This window comes from Triticum dicoccoides, chromosome 4B (genome assembly GCF_002162155.2).
Source record: "Triticum dicoccoides isolate Atlit2015 ecotype Zavitan chromosome 4B, WEW_v2.0, whole genome shotgun sequence".
In the NCBI taxonomy this organism is placed as follows: Eukaryota; Viridiplantae; Streptophyta; class Magnoliopsida; order Poales; family Poaceae; genus Triticum; species Triticum dicoccoides.
In genome coordinates this window covers 683,954,025-683,964,058 of record NC_041387.1, presented here as the reverse complement: position 1 = coordinate 683,964,058, position 10,034 = coordinate 683,954,025, and positions in this window count along the sequence as shown.

The window sequence follows — 10,034 nt, the reverse complement described above, 5'->3', positions numbered from 1 at the left end:
CAACATGGCGACCCGGCGCGGCGGGTTGCTGAGTTGCGTCCGGGTTAACATCTGAGGATTCACGACCCGCTCAAAGAAACAGAGGGATCCGCGGGCGATGCGAAGCGTGCGTGACCCAGCATGTCTGAGGCGGAGATGGTACAGGGAGGCCAAAACGCCAGGGTCAACCACGGCTATCAGCTATGGGTGGAAAACTTCTCCAGGTGAGCTAAAACGACCGGGAACCGATGAGAGCGATTCATCCACGGGGTCGCGGGCAAAGTCATTGGCCTGATGGTTGATTTTTGGAGTTTGGCAACTCGAAAACAGGGCCCGCGGCTCGCAGACAAGGCCGCATCAGCAGAGAGACCGTGGAAGCTCAACGGAGGTGACTGAGACACGGATTTGAAGGCGGAGGAAGTTTGTAACTGGTTTTTCCATCCCGGTCCGTGTATATTGATGTATAACGCCTTTGTACTGCTTATTATTGGCTTGATGGATGTAGTAGCAGCATGATCCTGACGTGACTTCGAAACTTGATCCATCGTATAAATAACTGATGTTTTGGCTGCTGTGAAAATACTCTGTTGATCTTGGCAATTAGTACCTCGAATCACCTGATTTCGGCGAGACTCCGACCCGCAACTCACGGACGCAGCGGCAGTAGAGAGGGGCAGCAGCAGCCGGCCATGGCGGAGCCGCGGCTGAGGAGCGACTCAGCGGGTTATGGCGGCGGCGGCTGGTGGGACGACAGAGACGGGTCAGGCGGCCGGTTCAAGGCAGAAGTAGTAGACCGCAGCAGCTAGAACCGCGCACGGAAAGATGTGATTGCAGCTTGGCTGTGGTCACGGCCAGGCGGCGACTCGCAGATAACCCTGGCAGCGGAGAGCGACTCGGATCAAGACTGGGTCGGCTGGCTTCGGAAAGTTGACTCTTTCCGAGTCTTCGTTGTAGTCTTCTTTTTTATTTGGTAATACTGGCGGGCTCCGATCTTGTCGAAAAACTTTATCAGTATATTTGCTTGGAGCAGGTGAACCGGCGGGCAGCTTGGCTACGCGTGGAGTAAGCCGGAGGAGGTCAGAACCGGCAAGGTACTCTAGGTCGCGGCGGCTCAAAGCACAGCCGATTTAAGACGGGCCCCGAAGAACAATCCTTCTCCAGCGAGCAGGCACATGCGAGGCATTAGTTTAATCGGACGCGTCCTTCCGCTTTGGCGACTTGAAAACGACTGACTAAATCATAAGACGGCGGTTGCGGATCGATCTTAACCCTAATGCTTCTTTGCTTTAAATCTCATGGATTTATAAAATCTGGACCGGTGAACTCAAAGCTGATGGAAACACTTCCGAGTTGAGTTTTCTTCATCCGGAAAGTTGTAACCTTCTTGATCCCTGGGAAAGATCCCTCCAAGAAACTCAACACCACCGTGCGTGGGCCCCATGGTGGGCGCCAACTGTCGTGGAATTAACACGTCAGATGTCCTTAGTGTGAGGACTTAGTCGCGAGGCCAACGCATCTATGTGGTAGCTTGAGAGGGGTTGAGCGGAATCGGAAGACGCAACACAAGACAAGGATTTAGACAGCTTCGGGCCCCGGGAAACATCATCCGGTAATAACCCTACATGCTGTTTGAGGCTAGATCTCATTATCATCACGAGGGAGTCGCCGTAAACCGGCTCTCCTCTAGTTGTGTCTACCCCTAGAGATTGTTTCTTGCTTGTCCCTCTTTGGGGAGCCCTGCCCCTCCTTATATATGTTGAAGGAGCGGGTTACATGTGGAGTCCAACTCGGACTTTAACTTAAACTATTTTGACGTCCTTTCCTGGGCTGTTCAACATCTGCCAGTTTAACAATGTCTGCTGGTTTAACAATGTCTGCCGGTTTAACAATGTCTGCCATCTGTCTTAACTCTGTCTGCCATCTGTCTTAACTCTGCCGGTTTAACACTTGCCGGTTTACCGTCTGTCTTAGCCATCTGCCGGTTTAACACCCGCCGGTTTACCGTCTGACTCAGCCATCTGTCTTAACGGTCTGCCGGTTTACCATCCGCCGGTTTACCAAGTCCCGACCGGTTTACGACTCCGGCCGGGTCATACCGCGGGGTATATCCCCGACACTAACCATACGTGTGTTGAACGCGGAGGTGCCGTCCGTTCGGCACTAGGATCTTCGGTGATTTGGATCACTACGAGTACGACTCCCTCAACCCCGTTCTCTTGAACGCTTCCGCTCGTGATCTACAAGGGTATGTAGATGCACTCCTCTCTCTCGTTTCTAGATGACTCCATAGATTGATCTTGGTGAAGCGTAGAATTTTTTTATTTTCTGCAACGTTCCCCAAAAGTGGCATCATGAGCTAGGTCTATGCGTAGTTTCTATGCACGAGTAGAACACAATCTTGTTGTGGGCGTAGATGTTGTCAATTTTCTTGCCACTACTAGTCTTATCTTGTTTCGGCGGCATCATGGGATGAAGCGGCCTGGACTGACCTTACACGTACGCTTACGTGAGACAGGTTCCACCGACTGACATGCACTAGTTGCATAAGGTGGCTAGCGGGTGTCTGTCTCTCCCACTTTAGTCGGATCGGATTCGATGAAAAGGGTCCTTATGAAGGGTAAATAGAAATTGGCATATCACATTGTGGTTTTACGTAGGTAAGAAACGTTCTTGCTAGAACCCTATTGCATCCACATAAAAACATGCAACAACAATTAGAGGACGTCTAACTTGTTTTTGCAGCATATGCCTTGTGATGTGATATGGCCAAAAAAAGGTTGTGATGAATGATATATATGTGGTGTATGAGATTGATCATGTTCTTGTAATAGGAATCATGACTTGCATGTCGATGAGTATGACAACCGACAGGAGCCATAGGAGTTGTCTTAATTATTGTATGGCCTGCGTGTCAATGAATAAACGCCATGTAATTACTTTACTTTATTGCTAAACCATTAGCCATAGTAGTAGAAGTAATAGTTGGCGAACAACTTCATGGAGACACAATGATGGAGATCATGATGATGGAGATCATGGTGTCATGCCGGTGACGAAGATGATCATGGCGCCCCGAAGATGGAGATCAAAGGAGCAATATGATATTGGCCATATCATGTCACTATTTGATTGCATGTGATGTTTATCATGTTTTTGCATCTTATTTGCTTAGAATGATGGTAGTAAATAAGATGATCCCTCATAATAATTTCAGGAAAGTGTTCCCCCTAACTGTGCGCCGTTGCGAAAGTTTGTTGTTTCGAAGCACCACGTGATGATCGGGTGTGATAGATTTCAACGTCCACATACAACGGTGTAAGACAGATTTACACATGCAAAACACTTAGGTTGACTTGACGAGCCTAGCATGTACAGACATGGCCTCGGAACACAAGAGACCGAAAGGTCGAACATGAGTCGTATAGAAGATACGATCAACATGGAGATGTTCACCGATGATGACTAGTCAGTCTCACGTGATGATCGGAAATGGCCTAGTTGACTCGGATCATGGATCACTTAGATGACTAGAGGGATGTCTATCTGAGTGGGAGTTCATTAAATAATTTGATTAAATGAACTTAATTATCATGAACTTAGTCTAAAACCTTTGCAAAATGTCTTGTAGATCAAATGTCCCATGCTCATGTCAACCTCAACTTCAACGCGTTCCTAGAGAAAACCAAGCTGAAAGATGATGGCAGCAACTATACGGACTGGGTCCGGAACTTGAGAATCATCCTCATAGCTGCCAAGAAAGCATATGTCCTAGAAGCACCGCTAGGTGAAGCACCCATCCCAGAGAACCAAGACGTTATGAACGCTTGGCAGTCGCGTGCTGATGATTACTCCCTCGTTCAGTGCGGCATGCTTTACAGCTTAGAACTGGGGCTCCAAAAGCGTTTTGAGCAACACGGAGCATATGAGATGTTCGAAGAGCTGAAAATGGTTTTCCAAGCTCATGCCCGGGTCAAGAGATATGAAGTCTTTATGTCTACTACACAACCTTCTTCTTGTAGACGTTGTTGGGCCTGCAAGTGCACAAGTTTGTAGGACAGTAGCAAATTTCCCTCAAGTGGATGACCTAAGGTTTATCAATCCGTAGGAGGCATAGGATGAAGATGGTCTCTCTCAAACAACCCTACAACCAAATAACAAAGAGTCTCTTGTGTCCCCAACACACCCAATACAATGGTAAATTGTATAGGTGCACTAGTTCGGCGAAGAGATGAAGATACAAGTGCAAAATAGATAGTAGATAAAGGTTTTTGTAATCTGAAATAATAAAAACAGCAAGGTAACAAGTGGTAAAAGTGAGCGTAAACGGTATTGCAATGATAGGAAACAAGGCCTAGGGTTCATACTTTCACTAGTGCAAGTTCTCTCAACAATAATAACATAGATAGATCATATAACAAGCCCTCGACATGCAACAAAGAGTCACTCCAAAGCCACTAATAGCGGAGAACAAACGTAGAGATTATGGTAGGGTACGAAACCACCTCAAAGTTATTCTTTCGGATCGATCTATAAAAGAGTTCGTACTAGAATAACACCTTAAGACACAAATCAACCAAAACCCTAATGTCACCTAGATACTCCATTGTCACCTCAAGTATCCGTGGGCATGATTATACGATATGCGTCACACAATCTCAGATTCATCCAACCAACATAAAAGTACTTCAAAGAGTGCCCCAAAGCTACTACCGGAGAGTCAAGAACGTGTGCCAACCCCTATGCATAGGTTCCCAGTGTCACGAAACCCGCAAGTTGATAACCAAAACATACATCAAGTGGCACATGATATCCCATTGTCACCACAGATAATCACGACAAGACATACATCAAGTGTTCTCATAAAGACTCAATCCGATAAGATAACTTCAAAGGGGAAACTCAATTCATCACAAGAGAGTAGAGGGGGAGAAACATCATAAGATCCAACTACACTAGCAAAGCTCGGGATACATCAAGATCGTGCCATAGAGGGAACACGAGAGAGAACACGAGAAAGAGAGAGATCAAACACATAGCTACTGGTACATACCCTCAGCCCCGAGGGTGAACTACTCCCTCCTCGTCATGGATAGAGCCGGGATGATGAAGATGGCCACCGGTGATGGGATCCCCCTCCGGCAGGGTGCCGGAACAGGGTCCCGGTTGGTTTTTCGTGGCTCTGGAGGCTTGCAACGGCGGAACTCCCGATCTATCTTCTGTTCTAGAAGTTTTAGGGTACGTAGGTATATATGGGTGCAAGGGGTACGTCGGTGGACCTCCGGGGTGCTCACGAGGCACGGGGGGCGCGCCCCCCACCCTCGTGGGCAGCCCGGGACTCCCCTGACGTGCACTCCAAGTCCATCAGGTGGGTTTCCTTCCAAAATTAACTTCTCCAGTTAATTTCGTTCCATTTTCACTCCGTCTGATATTTCTTCTCCTCGAAACACTGAAAAAGGCATAAAACAACAAATCTGGGATGGGCCTCCGGTTAATAGGTTAGTCCCAAAAATAATATAAAAGTGGATAATAAAGCCCAATATTGCCTAAAACAGTAGATAAAGTAGAATGGAGCAATAAAAAATTATAGATACATTGGAGACGTATCAAACATCCCCAAGCTTAATTCCTGCTCGTCCTCGAGTAGGTAAATGATAAAAAAGAATTTTTGATGCGGAGTGATACTTTGGCATAATTTCAATGTAAATCTTCTTAATTGTGGTATGAATATTCAGATCCGAAAGATTCAAGACAAAAGTTCATATTGACATAAAAGTAATAATACTTCAAGTATACTAATCAAAGCAATCATGTCTTCTCAAAATAACATGGCAAAAGAAGGTTCATCCGTACAAAATCATATAGTTAGGCTATGCTTCATTTTCATCACACAAAGATGTTCCCAACTTCTATACCCCCGATGACAAGCCAAGCAATTGTTTCCTACTTAAATAATCTCAAACTTTTTCAACCTTCACGCAATACATGAGCGTGAGCCATGGATATAGCACTACGGGTGGAATAGAATATGATGATGGGGATTGTGTGGAGAAGACAAAAAAGTAGAAAGTCTCACATTGACGAGGATAATCAACGGGCTATGGAGATGCCCATCAATTGATGTCAACATGAGGAGTAGGGATTGCCATGCAACGGATGCACTAGAGCTATGAATGCTCAACAAAAGAAAACTAGTGAGTGTGCATCCAACTCGCTTTCTCATGAAGACCTAGGGCATTTGAGGAAGCCCATCGTAGGAATATACAAGCCAAGTTCTATAATGAAAAATTCCCACTAGTATAAAAAGACAACTTACGAGACTCACTACATGAAGAACAAGGTGCTACTTTGAAGCACAATATATGAGACTCACTATATGAGGAACAAGGTGCTACTTTGAAGCACAATATATGAGACTCACTACATGAAGAACAAGGTGCTACTTTGAAGCACAAGTGTGAAAAAAGAGATAGTAGCATTGCACTTTTTTTTGGGCCTTTCTTTTTTTTCTTTTGGCCTTTCTTCTTTTCTTTTTTTTCTGTTTTTTTTCTTTTGGGAAATGCTCTAATAATGATGACCATCACACTTATATTGATTACAACATAAGGATTACAACTCGAAACTTAGAACAAGATATGACTCTATATGAATGCCTCCGGCGGTGTACCGGGATGGTTTAATGAATCAAGAGTGACATGTATGGAAAATAATGCATGGTGGACTTGCCACAAATACGATGTCAACTACATGATCATGCAATGGCAATATGACAAAAGTAATGTATATCATGATGATGACGATGGAAGTTGCATGGCAATATATCTCGGAATGGTTATGGAAATGCCATAAATAGGTAGGTATGGTGGCTGTTTTGAGGAGATATAAAGAGGTTTATGTGTGATAGAGCGTATCGTATCACGGGGTTTGGATGCACCGGCGAAGTTTGCCCCAAGTCTCAAGGTGAGAAAGGGAAATGCACGGTACCGAAGAGGCTAGCAAAGGCGGAAAGGTGAGAGTGCGTATAATCCATGGAGTCAACATTAGTCGAAAGAACTCATATACTTATTGCAAATATTTAGAAGTCATCAAAAATCAATTACTACATGCATGCTCCTAGGGGGATAGATTGGTAGGAAAAGACCATCGCTCGTCCCCGACCACCACCCATAAGGATGCACAAGCCAGGTACACTTCATGTTTCAAATTTGTTACACAACTTTAACCATACATGCATGCTACGGGACTTGCAAACTTCAACACAAGCATTTCTCAAATTCATAATCACCCAACTAGAACGACTTTGATATTATCACCTCCATATCTCAAAACAATTATCAAGCATCAAACTTATCTTAGTATTCAATTCACTCAAAACAAAGTTTCACATATCTTGAATACCAAGTATATTAATATTAAGCAAAATACCATGCTATTAACAACTCTCAAAATAATCTAAGTGAAGCATGAGAGATCAATAGTTTCTTTAAAAAAATCCACCACCATGCTCTAAAAGATATAAGTGAAGCACTAGAGCAAAAACTACCAAGCTCAAAAGATATAAGTGAAGCACTATGAGCAATAACAAAAACTACTCCAAAAGATATAAGTGAAGAACAATGAGTAGTCGAATAATTATGCAACTATGTGAAGACTCTCCCATTTAACAATTTCAGATGTTGATACTTTATTCAAACAGCAAGCAAAGTTAAAGAAAACTACATTTCAAGGATAGCACAACTCATGTGAAGAAGCAAAAACTTAGGCTCAACCGATACTAACCGATAGTTGTTGAAGAAGAAAGGTGGGATGCCTACCGGGGCATCCCCAAGCTTAGATGCTTGAGACTTCTTGGAATATTATCTTGGGTTGCCTTGGGCATCCCCAATATTGAACTTTTGTGTCTCCTTAATTCCTCTCATATCATGGTTTCTCTTTTTTATCAAAAGCTTCATTCACAACAAACTCAACAAGAACTCGTGAGATAGGTTAGTATAAGCAAATGCAAAACCTTATCATTTTCTACTGTAACAAATCACTTAAATTATTATTCAACATTGAATACTAAATGTATCTGTATATTTAATACTCCTATCCTCAAATAGAATCATTAAACAAGCAAACATATGCAAACAATGCAAACATAACAGCAATCTGTCGAAACAGTACAGTCTGTAAAGAATGCAAGAGTAACAATACTTCCCTGACTCCAAAAATTATGAACTAAAATTCCCACTGTAATAAATTTATCATATCTTAATATACAAAAATATTCAACGTTATACCATTCTCTGACTTTTCTAGGGAATTTTTGCAACAGCGGTAAACTTTCTGTTTTCAGACAGCAACATGTATACAAGCAAAATAAGCATGGCAAAGGCTATCCTTGACATTTTTATTGAAACTAAAGATGCAAAACATTATTCTAACTAACAGAAAGCAAAAACTAGCAAAATAAAATGACGCTCCAAGCAAAACACATATCATGTGGTGAATAAAAATATAGCTCCAAGTAAAGTTACCGATGAACGAAGACGAAGGAGGGGATGCCTTCCGGGGCATCCCCAAGCTTAGTTGCTTGGTTGTCCTTGAATTTTACCTTGGGGTGCCTTGGGAATCCCCAAGCTTAGGCTCTTTCCACTCCTTATTCCATAGTCCATCGAATCTTTACCCAAAACTTGAAAACTTCAACCACACAAAACTCAAAACAAAACTCGTAAGCTCCGTTAGTATAAGAAAATAAAACCACCACTTAGGTAATGTAATGAACTCATTCTAAATTCATATTGGTGTAATATCTACTGTATTCTAACTTCTCTATGGTTCATACCACTTAATACTAGCCATAGATGCATCAAAATAAGCAAACAACACATAGAAAACAGAATCTGTCAAAAACAGAACAGTCTGTGGTAATCTGTATAAAACCTATAATTATGGAACCCCAAAAATTATTAAATAAATTTCTGGACCTGAGTAATTTGTCTATTAATAATCTGCAAAAATAATCAACCTAAAAGCACTCTCCAGTAAAAAATGGCAGCCATTCTCGTGAGCGCTAAAGTTTCTGTTTTCTACAGCAAGATCATATAAACTTCACCCAAGTCTTCCCAAAGGTTCTACTTGGCACTTTATTGAAACAAAAGATATAAAACATGATTAATACAGTATCATAATCATGTGTACACACAAAAACAGTAAGGATAAATATTGGGTTGTCTCCCAACAAGCGCTTTTCTTTAATGCCTTTCTAGCTAGGCATGATGATGACAATGATGCTCACATAAAAGATAAGGATTGAAACATAACGGGAGCATCATGAAGCATATGACTAGCACATTTAAGTCTAACCCACTTCCTATGCATAGGGATTTTGTGAACAAACAACTTATGGTAACAATAATCAACTAGCATAGGAAGGTAACACAAGCATAGCTTCAAGAATTTAAGCACATAGGGAGGAAACTTGACATTATTGCAACTCATACAAGCATATGTTCCTCTCTCATAATAGTTTTCAGTAGCATCATGAATGAATTCAACAATATAACCAGCACATAAAACATTCTTTTCATGATCTACAAACATAGAAAATTTACTACTCTCCACATAAGCAAGATTCTTCTCATGAATAATAGTGGGAGCAAACTCAACAAAATAACTATCATATGATTGAAAATTAAGATCAAGATGACAAGTTTCATTGTTATCATTATTCTTTAAAGCATACCTGTCATCACAATAATCATCATAGATAGGATGCATGCTTTCATCATAGTAATTTTCTCATCAAAGCTTGGGGGACAAAAAATATCATCTCCATCAAACATAGCTTCCCCAAGCTTGTGGCTTTGCATATCATTAGCATCATGGGTATTCAGGGAATTCATACTAACAACATTGCAATCATGCTCATCATTCACATATTTTATGCCAAGCATTCTATGTAATTCTTCTTCTAGCACTTGAGCACAATTTTCCTTTCCATCATACTCACGAAAGATATTAAAAAGACGAAGCGTATGAGACAAACTTAACTCCATTTTTTTGTAGTTTTCTTT